Consider the following 22,880-nt stretch of genomic DNA (forward strand, 5'->3'; position numbering starts at 1 on the left):
TTTGTAAATTTTTTTTTTTTTTTTAATTTAATTTCCAGCACAAGATAGAAGATCTGCTTAAAGCTTTATATACATATGGTCATTTAGGTTTAACTCAACAATTCCATGACTACACTGCTTATGGAGCACAAACAAAATTTTCCTGCATGGGCCTCAGAAAGGCAGGGTAGCATGTCCCGCAGTAGCAGCTGTTTAACCTTCCTCTTCTTTACCAATAGAACAAACAATAAACCTGGTCTTCCAACCTATGGAAATTGACATTTCAAAGGATTTTTAGCACCTTGACATCTGGCTGGTCTGATATCATGAAACAAGCAGTGTGAGAAACAAGTGCAGCCTATAACTCGACTTCAAATCCTGACCTTTCCAACAGTCAGCTACTCCAGAGATAAAGGCAAAAAATAAGTGTTGTTAGTAACTGAGCTGGCAATTAGGTCTGCTATTTTATAATTCTTTAAATTATTATTATTTAAATACATTTCTGTTCCAAAAATCAAACTGGAGTCATAAGCTGTTTTATTAAGTAAAATTTCTCATTAAATGAAGAAGTTATGATTTTGTTGCAGAACTAATAGAATATTTTGATCTTATTAAATGTCCTGGATTGTAGTGCAGGATGTGACCAAAGTATTCTATCACCATCTTCATGAACTATTGAATCCAATTGTTGGAGCAGTGCTCTTCCCGGGCCCCCTTCCTCAGGGCTATCTTCTGTTTATGGCCCATGAGATGCCTTGCCCATGACTCACAGATAACTCCCTCCAGGAGCTCTCTCTGTTTAACGGGCCATCAAGGACCCCCTGCATGACTCATCATCCCATTGTAAGATGCTCCGCCCAGAGGAAGGAACCAAGCATTCTCACCTGGATATAATCTGGGGTTTGGGACAGTACAAGCAGCCCTTACCCACTGGATTCCCAGAGGAACAGAGCTACCAGACTTTTCTATGGGATCGCTGCTTCAGGAAGACCACCTCATCTGGACTGCTTCCATCACCCTGCTCAGGTTGTATTCTGACTCTGTCAGTCGTCTTTTGTATCATTACATTTGTTTTATTTCACCTTTTTTTTCTTTTCTTCCTATTAAATTGTATTTCTGACTTGGAGCCTCTCACTTGTTTTGCTTTCAAACCACTACATTAAAATCTTTGTTTTCATTTAAAATAACTTTTTACTGAACACATTGATTTAGATTAAGAAAAGAAAATTACATCAAAATTATCTTTTTTCTGATCCATTGTGGGCATCAATTTTGTTTCTCTCATGCCTTTAACTAATCTCAGGTGGAATCTCAGAAAACATTTACATAGGTAGAAAAAAACCTATAAAGTTAAGTACTGCTTCAGGATTTTTAACCTCATTCAGTACACAAAGGTATTGGACTAAACTTTGGATAAGAACTACAGCATATGCATGAACAAAGAAAAAGTTCTAAACCTTTGAAATTTCTGCTTTGATTTTTAATTCTATCCAAAATAGAGGATATAGTATGCCCTGTGCTGAATAAAATTGGGACTTTTGTCAGAGGAAACAAGAAATAATGCACTGAATTTTTCACTAATGAATCTGATGCCTGCTCTAAAAAGTAAATGAAAAGTCTCTCCATTGAATTCCATGGGCTTTGGAGCAAACCCCAGATAAGCTGTTCAGTGAGAGCAAGTAAAATAAATTGGGAAAAGGTTCTTTGCTTTACGAAGTCATTTTAAGGGAGGTAATAGAACAGCTGTTGCATAGATAAAACACACATGTCCCTTCAGAAATGCAGTTGAGCAGAGCCTTGCTGCACAGCATGACTCGTGGGCATCACCCAGCAGCTTCTCTGGCTGAACAGACCACTAGCCCAAGCACTAACCTCACGACGACTCCCCATATCCCTGCGGCCCCTTAAAGAGAAAAACAGCTTCATTAGTTCCTCACATAAACAGCCAGAATATAAACACAACATGCTCCATTAAAATGGTCAAATTAAGCAAGAACCTTTTCTATATTGTGTCAGCTTTAGTGGTTTCATTTTGGATTTTGTTTTCCTGGGTTTTTGGGTTTGGTGTTGTTTTTTTGTTTGTTTGTTTTTTTGGGTTTTTTTTCTTCCTGGTTTTGGTTTGCACGCTTTCATTTTCAGGGCATGCATGTGGATACTTAGACAGAACTAACTGTATTTTATGTAGATCATTGAAGCTGTGTTTTGAGGAAATTTTTCTTTCTCCTGCCTGAATTTTAAAATGAGCATCTGTAAACTAAAATTGGTGCATCAGAGAGCACATATAAATTATTTGTTATCTTGAAGGGTTGTGGTGAGAGAGCCCTTCTCTTTGTCAACTCTCTTGTCTCATTCGCTCATACTCCATTTCTCCATTAAAATTATTTCTGTTTCTTTTTTTGTTTGTCTGTTTTTTTTGTTCTCCCTTCAATCTTTGATTTGTAGACTTTTTGGAAATCTCCTTTAAAATTGTTATAAAGAGAAGAGATTTTCTAGTTTGGTTTTTTTTGTTTGGTTGGTTTTTTGTTTTAGTTTTGGTTTTGTTTTGCTTTGTTTTAATTTTCCCTTATTGAATAATTCAAGTTAGAGTAAGGATATAAATGCAAAATAAACACATTGATTGATCTGAGTTAATTATCATTTTTATTTAGTCATTATATTCCTTGTTTCCTATTTAAAGGGTGAAAAGTCAAGGTGTAGAATACTTGTAAGAAAGGAGAAGAAATATTTCTGACAGTGATAGTAATAGTAATTACAATAACAATAAACAAAACCAACCACAAAGGCAGTGTTAAATGGATTAAAAAAATATTTAACAGCTATTTATTGAAAATTCTTAAAAGGTTAAACATTTAACCTGCAAATAAAATGTGTTATCTAACACAATGCAGTGGTGCTATGAGGATTTATCTTTATATAACATCAACCTTTAAAAATAATTACAGAGCACTTCCTATTAAAAAGTTATATTCATTCTTATCCAAAGTTTATCAATAAATTAAGCTGAATATATATTATGGTCCATTAACTGAAAAAAGAATGAGCCTTTCTCTTTCTGTTCATGTCATAAAAACACCTTTCTTTAAATGCATTGAAAAGTTCTGTGTAGAACTAAAATAATGCCTGCATTGAAACATCATGTGAGCAAAAGGTAGGAAATCAAACTATGGTCAACATGAGTTTAGGTGTGATCCTTGCCTTTTTACAACAGGACACAGCTTTCTCTGAAGAACTCAACTGAAAAGGGAAAGAGTGACCTTGTGATCCATGTGATCCATGATGGGGTGGCTGCATCAGTGGGCAAGGGAAGGGCTACAGCTGCAAACTGTATGGAATGCTGCATGGGACATGGTGCACCACAACCTCCTTCTCTCTAAAACAGAAAGACACAGGTTTGATGGATGCAGAGTTTGTTGGATGAGCAGTTGGTTGGATAGTCATGTCCAGAGGAAAGTGGTCATGAAAAGGGTTGGAGGTCTATGAAAAGAGGTGATCCTTTGGGCTGTCTGTTAGGATCAGCAGTCTTTAATGGCTTCATTAATGGCCTAGAAAAAAGAATTGAAAGCACACTTAATAAGTTTGCAGATGGCACCAAGCTGAGCAGTGCTGTTGACACACCTGAAGGTTGGGATTTGATTAAAGGACACCTGGACAAGCTGGAGAAGTTGCCTATGGGGATCTCATGAGGTTTAACAGGACCAAACACATGGTGCTGCACTGGAGTCAGGGCATGAATCCAGGCAGAGGGATGAACAGCAGCCCTGCCCAGAAGGGCTTGGGGATGGTGGTGGGTGAGAGGCTGGACATGCCCTGGCCATGGCACTCACAGCCCAGAGAGCCAAACATGTCCTGGGCTGCATCCAGAGCCCCGTGGGCAGCAGGGGAGGGAGGGGATTCTGCCCCACTGCTCTGCTCGGCTCGGCTCTGCTCTGCTCTGCTCTGCTCTGGTGTGACCCAGCTGGAGCACTGCATCCAGCTCTGGGGTCCCAGCATGGGAAGGACAGGGACCTGCTGGAGCAAGTCCAGAGGAAGCCACTGAAATGATTGGAGGGCTGGAGCACCTCTTCTATGAGGAAAGGCTGAGATAGTTGTCATTTTTTGTCTGGAGAAGAGAAGGCTTTGGGGAAACCTTAAAACTGTTCTTCAGTACTGAAAGTAGGCTTGTAAGCAAGATGAGGACAAATTTTTATCATGGCTATTATATTAGGGCAAGGAGTAGAGATTTTAAAATAAAAGAGGGTAAATTCAGATGAGATATAAGAAGATTTTTATGGTGAGGATAGTGAGATACTGGAACAGGTTACCCAGAAAGATGATGGATACCCCATGCCTGGAAACATTCAAGGTTACTCTGAATGTTCTAGTCTAGTTGAGGCTGACCTGGCTTATGCAGGGAGGGCTGGACGGGATGACCTTTAAAGATCTCTGCCAGCCAAAATTTGCTATGATTCTATGCTTCTATAACAGACAGTCTGAGAAAACACAGCCTTTCATACAGGTGAAAAAGGTTAAAGCTATTCACAGGTGAAAAGCGACCTGTTGGCAAAGAGAAATATGGCACACCTATGTGCCTTGTATCAAGTTTTCTGACTGTCTTCTCCTGTGTCTTCTGGTGTTCTCATAGATATAATCATTTATTGAAATTTTAGACACCTCGGTGAAGCACCTCAAAGGAGAGGATATTTGCTGTAGGTACCTGTCTAAAAATGTGTTTCTGTTATTATTGCTAGAGGGAACTCTTATCATTCTCCTAAGAAAAGGAAGAAGATCAAGGGCCTCATGCAAGTGTCAAAATTTTGCTAAAATCCATCTGGGCCTTTATCAAACTATGTCAATAAATCATGACTAAGCAAATGTGCACTTTTAAGAGATACAATACAAGCATGCATGCCGTTCATCGAATCTGGTTTTGTGTCCATTGTAATTTTCTGGGGTATGAAATCTCTGTATAGCTGTAATCTGTTATATAGAGAGATGAGTGAGATTATATATAATGATTTCCCTTTACTTCATTTTTGCCTTTGCAAATATAGTGTTCATAATGTGTGTTGCAGAAGGTCTTCCATCCCTGTTGTGATTGATGGCTAGCAAACTGCTGGGGACAATTCCATTTGGTGGGTAAAAAACACTGTCTCATTTAACTTTATATCATATCTGTTGCAAATTAAACTAAAAACATAGAGTTTGCACACTAAAATTGTTACACTGTGGAACAATGTGCCTATAAAACAGCATGTTAACAAGCAGGACATGATAAATCAAATGCAATAAACTTCTGTATTTTCAGATTCTCCCAGAGGCAGCTGACGAGGCTATCACCTGTTGAGCTTTGCTTGGTGACAGCATAACAGTAACTCCAAGGAAGTGCTGGCTGGGCTGGCTTTACAAGAAGTGAGTGCACACTACTACTGCACACTCGGTTAACTTCACATGCTCCATCTGAGATAAGATTTGTAATTCAAGCATCCAAATGCAGAGGCAGAGGTACTCTGCTGGATTACTGGAGTTCCTGAACTGGAATGTCCTGTTTTCTTCAGTAGATGGCAGCAGCACTGATGCATGATAAAAGCTGGATTCCAAAAGCTTTTTGTAAAATAAGGCTGCTATTTTTTCTCCTTCCACCCCCCCCCCCAATACTATCACCATCATAAATGATCGTAACACCTGAGCCTCTACCAGTCATATATTAAACCCTATCCCAGCTTCAATAGTGAAGTGATTTACAGGTATGCAACTTTGCCTGAAAACAAACAAAAAAAAACCAAACCAAAACTAAAAAAATTAATTAAAATCTCAAGGGAAGTGAACCAAAAGTTCCCAACTATCTTACTTGATCAAAGTTGCCTTATTTTTATGTGCCAGTCAACATTTATTAACATTAACTCTCTAGCCATACATGCAGATACACTTTTCTTCATAAGTTGTCCCATGGCACTACCCAATAGGTTTTTCACCAACATTATGACTCTCTTCAGGAAGATATCAGTAGAGCACAGGTTTGGGAACGGGAAAGAAGCAAAGAATGTCTCAAAGATTCATTTGTCGTTCATAAAATGTGTCTATTTCCTACCACACAACTGAACACTATTTTAATTCAAATGTGCATGTTTCAGCTGGGTATTTTAAGTATCAGAAATATTAAAATAGTCCCTCCAAGGTTCCTGAGTTTTTATTTTTGAAGGAGGGGGAGACAGAAAGAGAAGTGTAAGGACACTCAGAAGGGAATCATAAAACTGAAGGCTTAGGGACGAGAAACCTGGTTTGAAATTCCTGTCCCTGGATCAGTCTGGCAAAAGGTATCTTCTTCCCCTTCTGTGAGTGCTCTAGCTCCAGGGCTATGAGAATACAGTTGTGTATTCAATCTGGCCCAGTAAATATTTCATTACTTATACATAGAGGGTGAATGCAGGGACTGTATCATTCACCTTAGATGCAGGTGAAAAGCAAAGGGAGGGTCTCCACATGAAAATTGTGAAAATATCCTGAGGCATTCAGAGTCTTTTGAATGTAAAATTTCTGCCCTTTACACTTATCACAAAAAGTAGGATAGTAGATCTCTAAACCAAAAATTTCATGTTTCTCAGGGGAAAGCAAAGACAAAAATTAACAAGAAAAAAACTTACCAATTTGATGGACAAATTACATTTCGTATTATTATTGTTGTCATTATTATTATTATTATTGAAAATACTCTCTGCTAGTGTTTACTTATGTGAAGAGTTGTGGCTCTGTGAGATGGAGAATTTCCTGGGTGTGAAAAAACAACTCTTACTCTGTTATAACAAAGATAAAATGTGTCTGATGAGAGAAGGTAAATAGTTCAGAGATTTAAATGCCATGGGATACCTTGAATACTGCTGAAAACGTTCCTGAAATTCGTACTTGAGCTTTTTACCTCTGCATTTTTTCACCAATACTTGGGTATTATAAGTGCTTTTGTCTTTCTTTGATACACTTCACATGACTAGTTTATATCTAAACTCATCTTCCACAGTCTACAGTAGGAAAAACTTTTAACAAAATTTGCATTAGCATTGAATTATCGTAACTGCTGGCCTAATTATTAAAAGAAAAAAATAGAGTTGCCTTGGTGACAGCTTATAAATAAATGCTCCCTTCAAGCAACTATAGGTAAGGACAGAAGGAAAAAAAAAAACCATCTTAACATCTCATATTGATTGCTGGGTCAATGCTGTTCTTGAAACTGTAAAATATGAATGAGCAGCCTTTGAACAGAGTAAGATACTAGATGCCTTTGATCAAATCTGGAATGCATTTCTGCACTGCTACTCACTGAAAAGAACAAATAGAGGATAACCCTCAGATGATAAACCCCGGATCCACAAGGCCTTCTTCTGTGTAGCTCAAAAACTAAATATATATTGACCAAATGAAGGTTTCAGAAAATAGGGTTTGTTTCCTTGAACAGAGACATTCAAGGAAGTAAACAATAGAAAAGAACAAGTTTTATTTTGATAATTCCAAAGGGACTGATTTGAAATTAATGGCATTATATTAAACAAGGAAATTTGTAGACTGACATCAGACTACATATATGTAATTACGGAGGGGTGTTTCCAACTGGTGAAAAATTCTGTAAGAAGAAACAGGATGCAGTAGGATGTTGATGAATACAGTGAGTTTATAAGGCATGGTGGATAGAGGAAATTCCTAAAGAAAATCGAATTTTCAATTTTAGATAATAATATTAAAAATAAATAAACAACAGAAAAAATAAAACAGAAATTGTAGCTGTAGCACCCCAGAGAAATTTGTAAATCTTGGGACTCCGCTTGTCCTTTCAAGTTTTTAACTAAGTATATTGCATATGTTGAAGTCTTCTCATTCTATGACACCATGAACACAGAATGGAATACAACCAACCAAACTGTGACTCAGTAAAAGTGGCATTACTGATGTGACCAGTTCATGAAGATGCATAGAGACACAAATCCAGTGAATTACAGCCTGTTCTCTACATTTCTCAAATAATATCTTTTTTCAAGTGGATTTCCTCAAAGGGACTTGAAATTGTTTTAGAGATTTGTGGTGACTGTTTAGTGTGGGGTTTTGTTGGTTTTCTTTTTTTTTTTTTTTTTTTAATTATTTGGTTGGGATTTTTTAAATAAAAGTTTTTAACTGTCTTTTATACAGCTCTTTTAATTTTTTTTCCTCTGGTCTTATGCTTAACTTTCCTTTGTTCTTGTGTTCTGCAGTCCACAACATCAGTTTTCCCTGAGAAGAAGGACTGGAAAGGACGAGAAAAGTGATAATGGCTCTTCCATGCCCTAAATCTTCCACTGGGAGGAGCACACTGCTGCTGAGCAGTGTTTTCTTGACTCTGATCTTCTTGGATCCACTTGGTGCAAACATATTTTTTATCCATTTTCTCAAACATAGTCTACTTTTTTCCATTTGTACCCAGCTAAAATTTGAATGTTGTACACTAATCTTTTCCAGCCCACTAGCGCAAAGAATATAATTTTCTGCTCAGTGACTATAGAGATTTCTTAGACTTCAATTGCATATGGCATGCTCAAACCTAAACTAAAACAGTCTGGGTAACAGCCACTTGAACAAAACGCAAAAAAAATTGGGTTAAAGCAACCTACGACCTCCTCAAGTCACCAGAAAACTGGATGAGACCTGAGATCCTGTCCTGTCAGGCCCTTAGAGTGTCTGTGGCCTTCTCCTCAGCTAAAGATGGGATGGAATATTTTCCTCACTAACTTCCCTTCAACACTAAGTGTGTATAGTTTAATATGAGCACTTAATGTGTACACAAACAAATGGTGTATGAATTGCTCCATAATGTCAGAATTTATATGTATCTCATGCAGTTAGTAATGACAGAATTCCAGAAAGTTAAGAAAGTTAAGAAAAGTGAAGAGTGTGAGATCATTAGTATGGATATATTGCTGAAAGACTTCAAAATTATTTAGGCCCAGTAGTATTTTCTGTCTGTTGCTTACGTTATTAAATCTTTTTTGGGGGAAGTCCATACAAATTCAGAAATTTATTTTTAGCCAACTTATTCTCCTTTGAGACATCTGAAAGGTGTGGGCAAGGATATCTTCTGTCCTTTTGAAAATGAAGATCAATTTAATCCCTTTGGAATGAGCAGGAGTCACTTCAGTGAACATACATCACTATTTGAAACTCCAAAAAATATAATAGGATTAACTTGCACTATATTTTTTTCTCATCTGACTGTATAATTCACAGCAGGAGAATAGTAAAGGAGCAGTAGTAGTTGTTTTAAAATGATTTCCAAAAAGAAATTTGTGCCCAGTCTCTACAATCTGTTAAATTAGGAGGTCAGGCAACAGTGTGTCTGTAAGTCAGTTTGAGTCCGTTCCAGTTTTTCCTCAAAAGAGGAAGCCTGGGTTCCTAACTCTGGCATCAGGAATAAGTTAAAGCAGTATCTCACCTCCTGTGATTTCTCTGAAAGATCATTGATTTTAAAGACACATTTTAATGGGAAAAAAAAAATATTCTGAACAAGGAAAGGAGCTTTATCTGCCCATTATGTTGAAGAGAAATATAACCTGCAGTAGAGTTCTAAACCACACTTATGCATTTCTGTGCTCAAAGAAATTTGCATTCTCCTCTTGGCAAGGCAAGAAACTGGACAGATTGATAGGAAAACAGGTTTTCTGGCTAGTTGTTAAAGATGTTTCTTTGATTTGTGCAGAACAGCATGAAGACAACACAAGATAAGTAATGCAACAATACAGAAGAAGGAAAATGTAAAAACCCGAATTCAGAGCTCACATAGGATCACTCTCAGTAGGTATTCAAGCTACATTTTAATTTCCTTAAAACAGTTTTATCATTGGAAAAAAAGGGAAACAAGGAGAAAACATCTAACAAACCCATAGTCAGACCTAGATTACAGAGCAGTCCTCAGGGTTTTTGTTTGTTTGTCTGGGGTTTTTTGTTTGGTTGGTTTTTGGTTTTTTGTTTGGTTTGGGTTTTTTTGTTGTTTTTTTTTTTTTTTTTCCTCCCTACATCTGAAAACAATGATGGTTTCTTTTGATTTGTTAGCTATTCATCCAACAGAATGGTAAAATAGCATCCCAGGAGAGATCACGTCTTCAGTCTGAGCTAGACAACTGGATTCCTTCTATAGCCAGCTGTGGGGGATTGGTGCCTCTGGAGGGCAATTAAGCTCACTTTATGATGGGTGTTTAAGAGGGACATCTAAAGAAAGCAATTTGTCTTAGCTATATTTCTCCATTAACTATAGACAGTCTAAGGGAATAGCTTAAATTGGACACTTAACTTCGAGACAGCTAAAAGTAGGGGTGAGTCCCAGCTCTTGTCATCATGCAGTATAAGCCCTCATCACTCACAAGGTTATGTTCATCTGCACACAAGGATTTCTGGGTGACTGTATTGCCCTTTGGTGCATCATCCTTCCCCCGAAACGTATGTGTGTCAGGGACCTTGACTACTGAACTCACTAGGACTTTTCAATTCATTGCATTATTGCAGAATTCACAGCTTTTACAAAGTTGTGGATAAAGGATATTCTGGTCAAACCCCAGTGCCAGAAGTAAAATTTTGCCTTACAAGTGACAGCTTTTAATCAGGCATTCTTGGTATTCTTTTCTCTCACTTTAGTCAATATCAATGTTAAAAAGTCTTTGCTCAGAGTATTCAGTAAGAAAATTTTCAGTATGAGTGCAGGATTCAAGTACCCTATTCAGCAAAGAGTGACATAAGAAAATACTTGAAAAATAGTGCAGGTAACACAGGGCTGTGAACTGCTTAGACTGCAAAATTCTAAATTATTTTTCTTGGCATGTCTAACCAAAATCTTAGCCAAAAGAGAACACGTACTGATAAAGTCAATGACAAAGCTTGAAACGAAAGCAACTGGAAACACAGAAGCAATTACTGCCCAACTGTCTTTGTTTAAGCTGCCATTTACTTATGAGCATTTGGATCTTATTATTTCTTCCAAATTTGTGTTTTACTGAAGCCGGGAAAACAAGACAAAACAAATCTCTGTTCTTGAATTTGAGGCAGCTGGGCTCCAGTGAAGGTGACTCTGAGTTCCCAAGCAAGTAATAATCAGTGTTCGTATAGAAACTGCTTTTATTTTTGGGCTTTTAGGAGTCATGCATTCATTTCCTGAAGGGAGAAGGGAAATCAGCATTGTATAATTACTTAGGGATGTGGACCTATGATTGTGCTGCAATGTTGAATTGAAAATTAATTTCTTGCCATGCAAATCAATTTGTTCATTGGAATGATCTCCAAATTTTTGCTAGACTCAAAGCCTTTTGAGACTTAGATTTCCTCAAGGAGTGTTTAAACAACCTTTGTACAGAATATGTGGAGGATGATGGACTCATAAAATAGTGCAATAATTTAGGCAGAAAGTGACCTCTGGAGGTCATCTCTTGTGAAATTCGCTCAGAGGTATTGGGGAGAAACAATGTCAAAGTTAGATCTTAGGCAAGTTTTTAATATAAATTCATATTTTTTCCCCTAATTTTCCTACTGCTGCAGGAAAATGGCCCAAAATACTCACTAAAGTTAAGTTAAACTATTTCTACTGCTCTCCATTATCTAACAAGCCAGTCCTCTCATAATAAAGGTGTTCTAGACCATTAGGCACAACTTTGCTGTTGTAAATCCAGGCTGGTCAGCTCAGATTCTTATAATTTCTATACCTGGACAAGGCTCACAGAAGATTTGTTTCATAGTCTTTCCAGTCTCACTCTAAAAATATTGCTGTGGTCAAAATGGATATCATTGACTAAGTGCTGATAAAAAAATTATTGTTATTTTAGCTCAAGCCTAACCTTATCAAAATACAGCAGTTGTTATTATTCCAATAAGATTGAATGATACACTTCCATTTCATAATGGATTTAAGACTGACACACAAACTTTACTGTTGCTATCCCATTTCTTAGTTTACACTCAAATATTCTTGTGAAATCAACCATTTTACTGAATAATGTGGGTTTATGGGTTGCCAATTTATAAAATTCTTAATAAAAGAGTAAACTATAATGATGAATTTGATTTCATTTTATGTTTTCTTTTGGAAGCTTTTGTAAGTTTTCTATGTTTCCTGCATAATTTTTATTTATTGGTTACTACAAAATTTAAATCACCTTAAATTGACTTTTAGCTGAAGTTATTAATTAACTTTCCTCAGGACCAATTAACAGAAAGGATTAATGTTTTTCACTTAGGGATTTCAGAGATTGTCAGAACTTCACCTTGCAAAGTATTAAAAAAAGCTATGCTGAAACAATTTAGGCAGTAACTACTTACCAAAGGACTTCTTAAAATAAGCAAACCATGCTGAGATCGTGTCTAGTCAATATAACCTGAAACAGTCCTGAGATTATTGGTCACCAGGTCAGAACTAAGCCTGTTACCTTCTACAGCAGAAATTTTATCTGTTGGGCTATATGCACAGCTCAGAACACAGCTGGGCTAGAAAGTTGTAAGTCTTGACATTTTTAAAGATTAGGCACGCCAGCCTTCATATGGGCATAAGATACATAGACAGTTTTCTCCAGTTAAAATTATTTCCTTCTGTATAAATAATATTCATTAATACAGGAGCCAAAACTTGGCTAGGCCCTATTCCCATGTCAAGTCATGAAGGTACTGAATCATCTTTTTATATTTACTTTATTTGCCTAATGAACATAAACTGGGGGAACAGGAATGAAACTAAGGGTGGAGAGAAAAACATCTCTGTCCTTGTTTTGTCATCAGGGCCTTTAAATCCCAGTATCTACGGCATTTTCCCTAATTGCATAGAATATCTACCAAAGCCAATAAATTAATTCAAGTTTCCTGAGTGTTACTTCAGTAACTTAATTACGAAACTGTTTTCATCTGAGTGCCTCAAGACTGATGAAAGAAAGTCTAAAAAAATCAAGGATTTTGAAGGTCTGAATGTGTTACAAACCATTTTCCCCTAGTCATGCATATTTTGAAGATTTTTATTGTTTTTAATTAATCTTTTTTAAATAATTCAGCCTGTATCTTTTCTCTATTCCCTTTTGTTCATGTTGTGGTTTTTCTTCCACTGACATGCAATTTATTTCTCCTTTTACCAGTTAGATTCTTCATTCTAAGTTCTCTTTTCTAGGCATTTAGAAGATTCCCTGTTTTCAGAAATAGAAAGTTGTTATGTGGTTAAAAAGAATGTCTGAGTCTTCTCACATTATGCCATCAGTGTGATGAATGCAAGCACCACTAACCAGCTTGTTGAAATCAAACAAAAGCAAACAAAAAAAAGCAAACTAAACCCAGTCTTGCTGAGTGGAGTGTGAAGGGTAGTTTATCAAAATATAATTCTAAAAGCAAAATATGGGGGGTTTTTGCCATTTCACATAGCAAAGTCCTAAATTTGGATGGATTTTTTTGGTAGTTTTTTTTTCTTTTATTTAGAAAACACCTATAGATAGATAAACTCAGTTCTGAATCATTATCTAATGTAAAGTGCATTAAAGTCATCCTTATTAGAGACAACCAAATGTCCTGACTAATTCTAGTGCAAACCTGAAACAGATCATTCATTCTAAGAATTCTTTCAATAAAGGACATTTTTCCATAGGAAAAAACTCTGTCTTTTTCTTCATTTATGTCATGCATATTCTCAGAAACTTAACTGAAGGAAGTTGTATGTCCAAACTTAAGATGCTTTTTGAATTTGATATAAACATTTTATTTTCACAACATTGTGAAGAAAATCTCATGAGCAGAAAATTTATTGGTACAATGACAGCTCATTAAGTCTGTCTAGAAAACAGTATTTTCATTTTATTAAAAAAAAAATTGTTTCAGAATTAGTTTTTGTTCTGATGCAGGATAATATTTTGATTTGTTTGATTTCTTAGTGTCTAGGTAGGAAAAAACCAACATTGAGATCAATGACCTATAACTGTTTTTCCATCTCCCTTCTGCATATCCTGACATCTCAACTATTATCTATGTCACTGTGATTCTCTGAGACCTGAATTTAACCTTTGACTTGGGAAAACTTCAGCACTTTTGTAAAAAAAATTAATTTCAGAACAGAACCACAGCTTTGATAAATATGCAGAGATATATGATAAATTTCTGAACAGCTATGTAGCTCAGTCTGCACAACTCTGTAATATGCAAAGTTGTACTTCTTCGCTGGATGAATCTTTGCAGAATGCATTTATCCCTACCCTAAGGTTAGGATCTGTGTCTGCAAGGGTTTTTCTGATGAAAACACATCTCAAATAGATAATTTGTGATAGCCACAGCAGACTCTGAAGCCATGGTAAGAAAGGTGACACGGGGTTTTTGGTCCTGGAAAGGTTTTTACTCCTGTTTAATGGTCCATTAAAACTCTGGCATTTCCATGTACAAAGCAAGACAACACGGTAGGTTTACATTCCGTATTAGAAAGCAATTCTCCACTGTGAGGGTGATGAGGCCCTGGCACAGGTTATCCACAGAAATTGTGACTGTCACATCCTTGGAAGTGTCCAAGGCCAGGTTGAACAGGATATGAAGCAACCTGGTCTAGTGTAAGGTGTTACTGCCTACGGTAGGGCATTGGTAATAAATGTTCTTTAAGATGTTTTACAATCCAAATGATTCCATGACCCTATGAATCTATGAATTCTTCAGTACATCTTCAGACTTCTCTTAAAATCTGGTAGACAATTCTAAAAAGTAACATAGAAGAAGTTAAGTTTTGTGTTCCTACAATCCCCTTGCTCCCTCCAAAAAAATCCCAATATGCTAATGATCACATGTACCAAAAATCACACAAGAAATTCCAAGCAGGTTTAGTTTGGCTTCATTAAAAGAGCCAGGTGGGATCAGTTTTCCAGGCTGGTTACCACATCCATAGTGCTAGTCAAGCTACAGAAAACTGCACCAGTTCTTCTTAAAAAAGAAACAAAAGAACAACAACAACAGAACTAAACAAACACAAACAAATTAAAGGAATTAAAGAAATCTTACATTCTTCTAATGAGACTTTTCCTTCATTAGCATTCCTTTGAGATATTATACAAAACAAACTAAACAAACCCATTCTGCACAAAACACTATTTTTGGTCTGCAATCAAGTATCTAGCTTTAAGTCTACTGTTTACCACTTTCCCTATTAGTTTTGGCTGACTTCACACTGTGTGTATAGTTAAATGGTAGTGTCAAATGCAATGCTGGGGCATTTTGTCTGCACATGATGCTAGAAATAACTATATGCTAATATTAACCTTGGCACTGAAATTTATCACACATCTTAACTAGGGTCTCTTTTTCAAGGTAGCTTTCCTACAACTCACATAACTGTATTCCAAATACCTTGCTTCATAATAACATAGGTAAGTGTATAAGTTTGTCATTGTATCATTGGTTGCAATATTAAAATAATAATAATATTAATAAAAGAATTAAAATTAAAAATGTAAAAAAAAGTAGGATAAAATTTCTCATCTCTTCCTTAAAAATATACAAAATTTCTATCCACATTTGATAAGGATGAATGTAGAAGGCTGGATATTCTGCTCTAGAAAGGAAGCAAATTTGAGAAGGAAATTAAAAATGGTCCATGGAATTATTATGAAATAAACCCAAGATCAGAACACCTTCTTCTGAATCCTTGTTATTTGCAGATTGGCTTATTACCTGAGCCATTAAAAAAAAAAAAAAATCATTGTTTCTTCTTAAAAGAACAACAACCCAACTAATTATAACTCACACAGTCCCCTGGAAAGGTCTAGAAAGTTGTATCTCATTGAAGGAAGGACATTCAGACAACACAGTTGTTAAGTAAATTCAGTAAAATGTTTGTTCTTTTCAAAAAAATTATTATAGCAGCTTTGTAGATAGTGAAATCAAAGCAGAGGTAAACAAGGTGAAACTAAGTGAAATACGCTAAGTCACAGCCAGAGCTCTTGCATGGTAACAAGCCTTTCAACTCCAAGTCATCTCAGGTTTTCATCTTTCTTCATGCAACTTTGATCTCCAAATGTAAAATCATGCAACAAATTAAGGAACAAATGAGGCATAGAGCCAAACAATGCATTTTTATTTAAAGTGGTTGTTTTTTTTTTTTTTACCATCACTTTTCTCCCCCTTGAGGAGCGCAATAGTCACAAATTTTAAAATTACAGTGAAGGATGAAGTGAAACAACAGAATTCAAACACTTGCGAATATCCATTTGGCACTAAAATAGATCTAATATTACTATCTAAGCAAAAAAGAACCTCAGGGACTCCACTCTGATTTCACTTATGTCAGTAAATCTAGAGTAACATCACTACAAATGCTTTAGTCAATAGTTATTCCTGATTTACAGTTATGAAGCTGAGAGAAAATGGGGCTTTAATTGATCAGCAAAACCTGTCTCAGTGTAGATTTTTCTCCAGCAGTCATCTTACTGTAGTAATTTCAAGAAAAATAAATAATAAGATTCAAACACCACAGTAAGCCGTTAAGGAAATTGTATATCAAATAAGCCCCAAAAAGCCTGGAGAATTGCAAACACAAATGTTGCCTTACAGATCTCATTTCTTATGTAGATTTAAATAATTCAATTGTTGAATAAGTCTTCTATATTCTATTTATTCAAGCATTTTCTACTTTCATTTCCCAGCAGCCATGCCAAGAGTCATAAGAAATTATCTTTTTTGATCATTGTCAACAGTGATGTGAAAACAAGTTGCATAGGGAAGTTTCTGCATATTGTATAGTAAAGGGATAAATCATGGTATGCTGCCTAAAACTGTTCTCAGCAAGAGTGGGACTGGCAAAAAAAACCAAACCCAAAACAAACTTTCTTCCCTAGGCTTAAATAATTCATCGGTTGAATCACTGAATACATCTCAGATTTTGTCATACATTCACAGTTTCCCCATGATAGTTTTACTGACAATAAAATTTAAAACCAAATCAAACAAAAACATACCTAAACTTCCCTTAAAGAGGAAAGAGCTGGATAAGAAATCCTTTGTAGTTTCAGAAAAGTTACATCATATTGAAGATGATTGCTGTCTTCATAGCAGTAACTCTTATGGCAGTTGAAATAGTTTTTTACTATGTATGTTAAACAATTTTTCATTTTTTTATCTGGAGTTCTTCGATCAAGGAGAAGCTACAGGCAATTCCAAAAAGCTTTTTTCACTTCCCATGTTCTTGTCCTCCTGAAGTCAAAGTAATGTGGTTATCATGTTGTCAAATTCTATTGTGTGACAAAAGTAGGCATGATACCAACAAGGATTAAATTGACCCTCATTCCCTACAAAGCTTTGTGCGCAGTTGCCTCTGTGGTTTGATTGGAGAAACATAGCAAATCAAGCTTGTTGCATTTTAATTTTCTAAGGCAATAATTGCCTTGATAATTGCATGCACGGATTTGCCATCCCATTGCCATAGAATCTGAATACTTAAAGCTCTTTCGGAGCTTCATTCATTATGCATAGGTAAATGAAGACACGATATTCTGCAAATGCAGTCTGCTCTGGGGCAAAATTAGGTAATAAAGAAGAGCAATACAAAGAATTTTAAAACCCTTCTCAGCAGACATTGTGTTAGTTGCCAAGTTTATTTAGAAATGACTTACAGCCTGGGAACACATACTTGCATGTAGCAATTCCACAGTCATGAAATTTTGTCTGTTAACTCGTCTCAAAGCTGTTTGACCTGCTTTGTCCTCCCAAAATTCATCAAAATTCATCAAGAAGCCTTTTTGAACAAAGATGCCAACCTGATATGACAGAATAACAGAGTGGGTCAGGTTGGAAGGGACCACAGAGCATCATCTGGCCCAACTTTCCTGCTCAGACAGGGTCATCCCAGAGAATGTTGTCCAGGGTTGTGTACAGACAGTTCTGTAATATCTCCAGTGAGTATTGCTATATAGTAAGGCCGACCTTTCACCTGAGTCCCTTAATCCCCTGGAGTATTGGAATGGCAAGATAAACTTGACTTCCTGGGAAACAGAAGAACCTGTTGAGAGGTACAGAAATCTCACTAACTGTTTCCTGGAAACATCGAAGTTTTAGCTGAGTTCATGTCACATTACCTGACTCTGCATTGTAAGGCAAATGTTCTCTGAAAAGTTTATCCTCCGATAATAAAGAATAAAATAGTGCTTAACACCTTATTGTTAGGCAGAAATCCTTTCATTCAAGGGATATGTGGGCATTAATGAGGAAAAGGTGAGGCAAAGCAAGTATCCTTCATCCCAGTACATCACCAGTATATTGCTGTAAGCCTAAGCATAAAAGGCCTGGTATCTCGAGTAGTCATAGGGTTGTACAGCACAGACATATCTAAAAATGTCAGAGTGCTAAAGTCTTTTGTTAAATGCCTTCCTACCACCTCTCAGCTGATTTAAAATCAGACCAGAGCTAGGAATGAATCTGTTTGTTCTTTACTATTGTTTGAACTGTCACAGATGCATCATAGGGCTGGGCACGGTGTAAGGGCTGTGTCTCTACAAACAGTATTAAACAGTATTAAAATTCATTTCTTCAAATGTTAGCACTCCAAAGTTTTTATTCTCATTTCAGTATTAATTAAGGACTTTAAAACTGACAAGATTTGGAATTTCAATTATACAATATTGAAAAAAGCACACCCAAAAAGAAACTTGTAAAAAAAGAGGAAAATATTAATAATAAAAAAGTAAAACAAAGTAACATTTTTTGTTTATCACGACTTAATATTTTTCTGTTTCACTAAGTACAAAATTTGTGCGTTTTCCTCAATAAGTTTCTGAAGGCTAGATTTTCATATTAAACACTTTTAATAACATTCATTTGGATCAAAAAATAAGCTTTTAGATAACTTAAAAGTCTGCAAACTTTTGAGTTTCTTCATCACTCTACACTGTAATTTGTCATCACAGTGAACACTGGTCCATATATTCCTGGCTACCTTATATAAAAGTCTGCTGATGAAAACAGTATTTCTTGAAGTAAAACCTAGCAGTTAGAAAAAATATCCAAAAAACCTGGTACTTAAGAAGAGCTGGGGGAATCACAGGTAACCTAAAAAGACTTCAGAGTTCACGGGGATGTTGTCTGGAAAACTAACTAATGAGGACTTTTGTAAGAGGAAAATTTGGTGACAAAGAGGTACAGAAACAGAAGCATGAGTGAAATTTCTTTATTTTTTCTTTCAGAAGATGTGTCTAATATAACTTTAGAGATGAAAAATAGAATAGCTTGCACACATGCATGCATAGAAAAATATATTCAGGGAGGTTTTCTCTGCCTATTGAAGCTTTATTTTTGACAACACGTTTGAAGTTTCCATTCAGGAATGCTCTTTCTCTACTTTTTGTTTTGTTTTAGTGTTTCTGTGGGTTTTTTTGGTTTGTTTGTTTTTATTTTTTCCTTTTTTGTTTGCTTTGGTTTGTTTTGGTTAGTTTTGGTTTATTTTGGTTTTCTCTCTCAAGAGTTAGCAAAAGAAAAGGGGAGAAAGAAGCTCTGCTGTGCTCATACTTTTTTTCCTATTTCTTGAGTTAGCTCAGGGTTGGAGGTGGAGTTTGCTCTTCCTTTCATTAGTTGCTTTGAGATTCACATCTTTTGTTCTTCGAACCCTCTTATTTGAAATTCTTTTCTTTAAGTCAGCAGGGAGCAATCATTGATGAGCCCCAGCCTCAGCTACAGCCTTGGGGCAAAGAGTCTTCTTTTTGAATAATAGTCTTACGGTTTTGCTCTATTCTATTTTTCCCTGAAATGTATCTTGGATATGTTGATTTTTAAAGGCTCTTCTGAGGCTTGCACTCGTCCTCTTTTCTTTATAGTTTTCTGACTTTTTATCTGTGTTATAAGTTTACATAATGTTTATACTTCTTTATTCTAAAATCCCCATCTTGGTTTTGGGGGTTTGTTTGTTTGTTTGTTTCTACTGTGGCTTTGATAGATAAATATTTCCATTCTCTGTTTTACTTTTCTTAAACTGATGTAAGATCAGAGTAAACATTTGCCACCTGTCTTCCTAGATATGTAGTGAGAACAAGTATTGAATGTCATGGTGCGTTCAGTTTTCATACATAAAGGATTTTTACTGGGACATTACATGCCACATTTTATTGTTTAAACCAGCACTTAGAAAGATGAATACCATGTAGGTCTGGGAATTTTGTTTAGAGACAAGAGGTAAAATTTTCTGCAATGTTTTTGATTTATTCCTAGTTTTCATGTTTCCTTCTCTATAACCAAGTGCTTAAAGCACTTACTTAAGAATCATCGTTCCTAAGACTGAATGAGTCCTTCTGTTACCCAAGGACAGCCCTATCCCCTAAATATACATAAATTCGTGACTCCTGTTGAGGCATTCCTGGCTACACACTGGCTCATCAATATTCATAGGGAGAGAGCATGAAAAAGAAAACATAATTTGGAAGCCTAATGCCTCTGACACTCCACTGAGAGAAAGGTGGTCTGTGTTCTAATCCTTGTTTTCCTTATTTATCTCTTGAATTACCAGTCAAAAGGGAAAACTTGTTTTCTCATTTCATGCTAGTACTGCATTTTCACTGTAGTATAACATTTCAGACTTCACAGGCAGCATATTGGTTCCACACAATCCCATGAAGTCCTTTTGGTGGGAGAGTGTGCACTAAACAGTGTCTGACATTCCTGTCTTGTGAAAAGCAGGGCTCTTCTCTTGATTGGGAAAATTATCCCTTTCAAAAATGCTGAATTCAATCCCAGTTTATCACACAGTTTTGTTTACCTATTTGAACATGCTTCATTTTGCTTTGGTCAGTAGTACAGTTAGGAACTTGACATTAGACATTCTGGGAAGCATGTGTGACATTTTGCTATAAGATGCTGTTTTTCACTACACATATTGATTCTTAAATGTTCCCTAACCACTGTTAAAGATGCTGAAAGCACACATAGTCACTGTTTGATTAATTTGCACATGTTTCTCTTTTCATTTTAATGTATGTTTCCCGTCCCTTGGGAAATGTCTGTTGCATAGTCCTCATGACCTCTTAAGTCTTTAACACGAATCTTTGGAATAAATACATTCAAAACCTTTTACCATAATGTAAATGGACACATTGTGCTCCGTCTCTCTTGTGGCCTGGGGGTAGGGTGACACAAGCTCTATATACTTTTATGTGTCCATTTCATTCCATTGCTAGTAGAAAGCAATATCTTCATAACACCTGCTGTAATCATCATCTTCCCAGCTGTAGCAGGAGTCTCCAGATTTTGTTAATCATGCAATTCAGGGTTCAAGACAAATTGCTGCTGATGGCTTTATATTTTATTCATTATTATTACTACTATTTTGCTCCTCTGTTTCATGTTTCTTCTTCTTTGTAAAGTCTTGTCACCGTAATCTCACAAAGAAACCTATATGCACTACAAAAATCTTGTATTTAGAAGAAAGTGTAGAAAGGGTCTCAGTGTACAGTATGCCATCAAAAATGTTTGTAACACTTTTCAAATCAGAGGAATATCAGTAGCACAGACAAAAAAGACATGACCATTCTACATGAGAAAATGCTGACACAGTCCAAGTGAAATGTTTTACAGAAATATGTCGTTCCAAAGACCTTAAGCCAAGGAGAAGACATCATTGTGCATTCAGTTTCTTTTCACAATCTTAAATAATCTAATTTTGAAAAAGGAAAAAATATTCTGTTTTAAATCACCTTTTGAATTTTTTCTCTGTTATATTAATGGTGATTAGTATAATATTTATAACATCATACATTATTATATGCACTCAGCCTAAAATTTAGTACCCATTTTTGGTTATACTTCTATATGTTTCTAAATGAAATTCATTGCTCAATGTGAAACCAAAACATTTTGATCCTTTTGTCTTAAAATTAATTGATAGTGTTGACAGAACAAATTTCACACATCAACTTCTTTTTCTTCTTTGTGTCTTGATTTGAAATCTAAATCCATGTTAAAAGACTAGTTCCTGTATAACAGACATTATTGTCTGAACATCACAAAGGTAGAACAGTTCACAAGGAATTTTAATGGACACAATCTTGCTGGAAATTGTTGGGACAAAATCTGGCATCTTTATTAAAAATACACTTCATTTCAGCTCCAGGGACAAATTTATGGCTTGTGTGCCACGGAAGAGAAAATTCTCAAGCTGGAAAACTACAAATAGTTTTTTGGAGGTGTTATGGAGGGTGTTGTTTTCTTTCTATTTTTGTTTATTTTTTTAAATAGTGAGATGTGTTCATAGGAATCTCAATACAAACCATCTGATCCTTCCTTTAGTTTCTGACTTTGGTTGCAGATGCCAATGGAAAGATTTTGACATACACTGAAAGTATGAAGTTATTTGTCCCTCACTATATATTCACTTTCCAGTTGTAAGTGATGTTGGGACTTCCTGAACCACAGATTGTGTATGCTGTACTGTTAACAACATCTTTGGTCAGATCCTCCTTGCTCATATGGGCAGGAATTTTTAAAAGGCAGCTTGCAAGCTGTTCCAGCTAATAATTTGTCTTGTAGGTACAGTTGTGCTTGGTCCTTATGAGGCTCTCATAATTAATTTATGAACATCTATTTTATTCTATGTTAAATAGATTCTTCCTCATTACTTAGGTGTAGTTGGCAACTTCTAATCATGCATTAAGATCATCTGGTGTAAATATAGCCATCTGGAAGCTAAGCATCCAGTTTCAAATAGTCGTGTATGTTCTTTCTTAAAGAGACATCAAGCTGTTCCCAAGGACAATTTAGTCTGCTGCAAAATAAATGATTTGTTGTTGAAATGAATTTCTCTCCAGATATGGCTCCTTTGGGTTGAATAGGGAGCACAGATGAAATAACTTAGATGCCCTGTTATCATATGGCTTTCTCTGAGATGCGTCTCACCTACATTAATGAGGACAGCTGCTGTTGTGCAACACTTTTCTGTCCTCACTTCA

General features: G+C 36.0%; 1 long non-coding RNA gene across 1 annotated transcript; it reads left to right on the plus strand.

Moving 5' to 3' along the window:
- The first annotated feature begins 5,016 nt into the window (after positions 1-5,016).
- Positions 5,017-9,063, plus strand: LOC136288790 (uncharacterized). The gene is made up of 3 exons (XR_010720584.1): positions 5,017-5,090; positions 5,264-5,367; positions 8,193-9,063. It is a non-coding gene; the product is annotated as an uncharacterized lncRNA (long non-coding RNA).
- The last annotated feature ends 13,817 nt before the right edge of the window (positions 9,064-22,880 follow it).

The sequence above is a fragment of the Chamaea fasciata genome, unplaced genomic scaffold, assembly GCF_029207755.1.
Source record: "Chamaea fasciata isolate MVZ Bird 193981 ecotype frontalis unplaced genomic scaffold, bChaFas1.0.hap1 SCAF_4, whole genome shotgun sequence".
Lineage (NCBI taxonomy): Eukaryota > Metazoa > Chordata > Aves > Passeriformes > Sylviidae > Chamaea > Chamaea fasciata.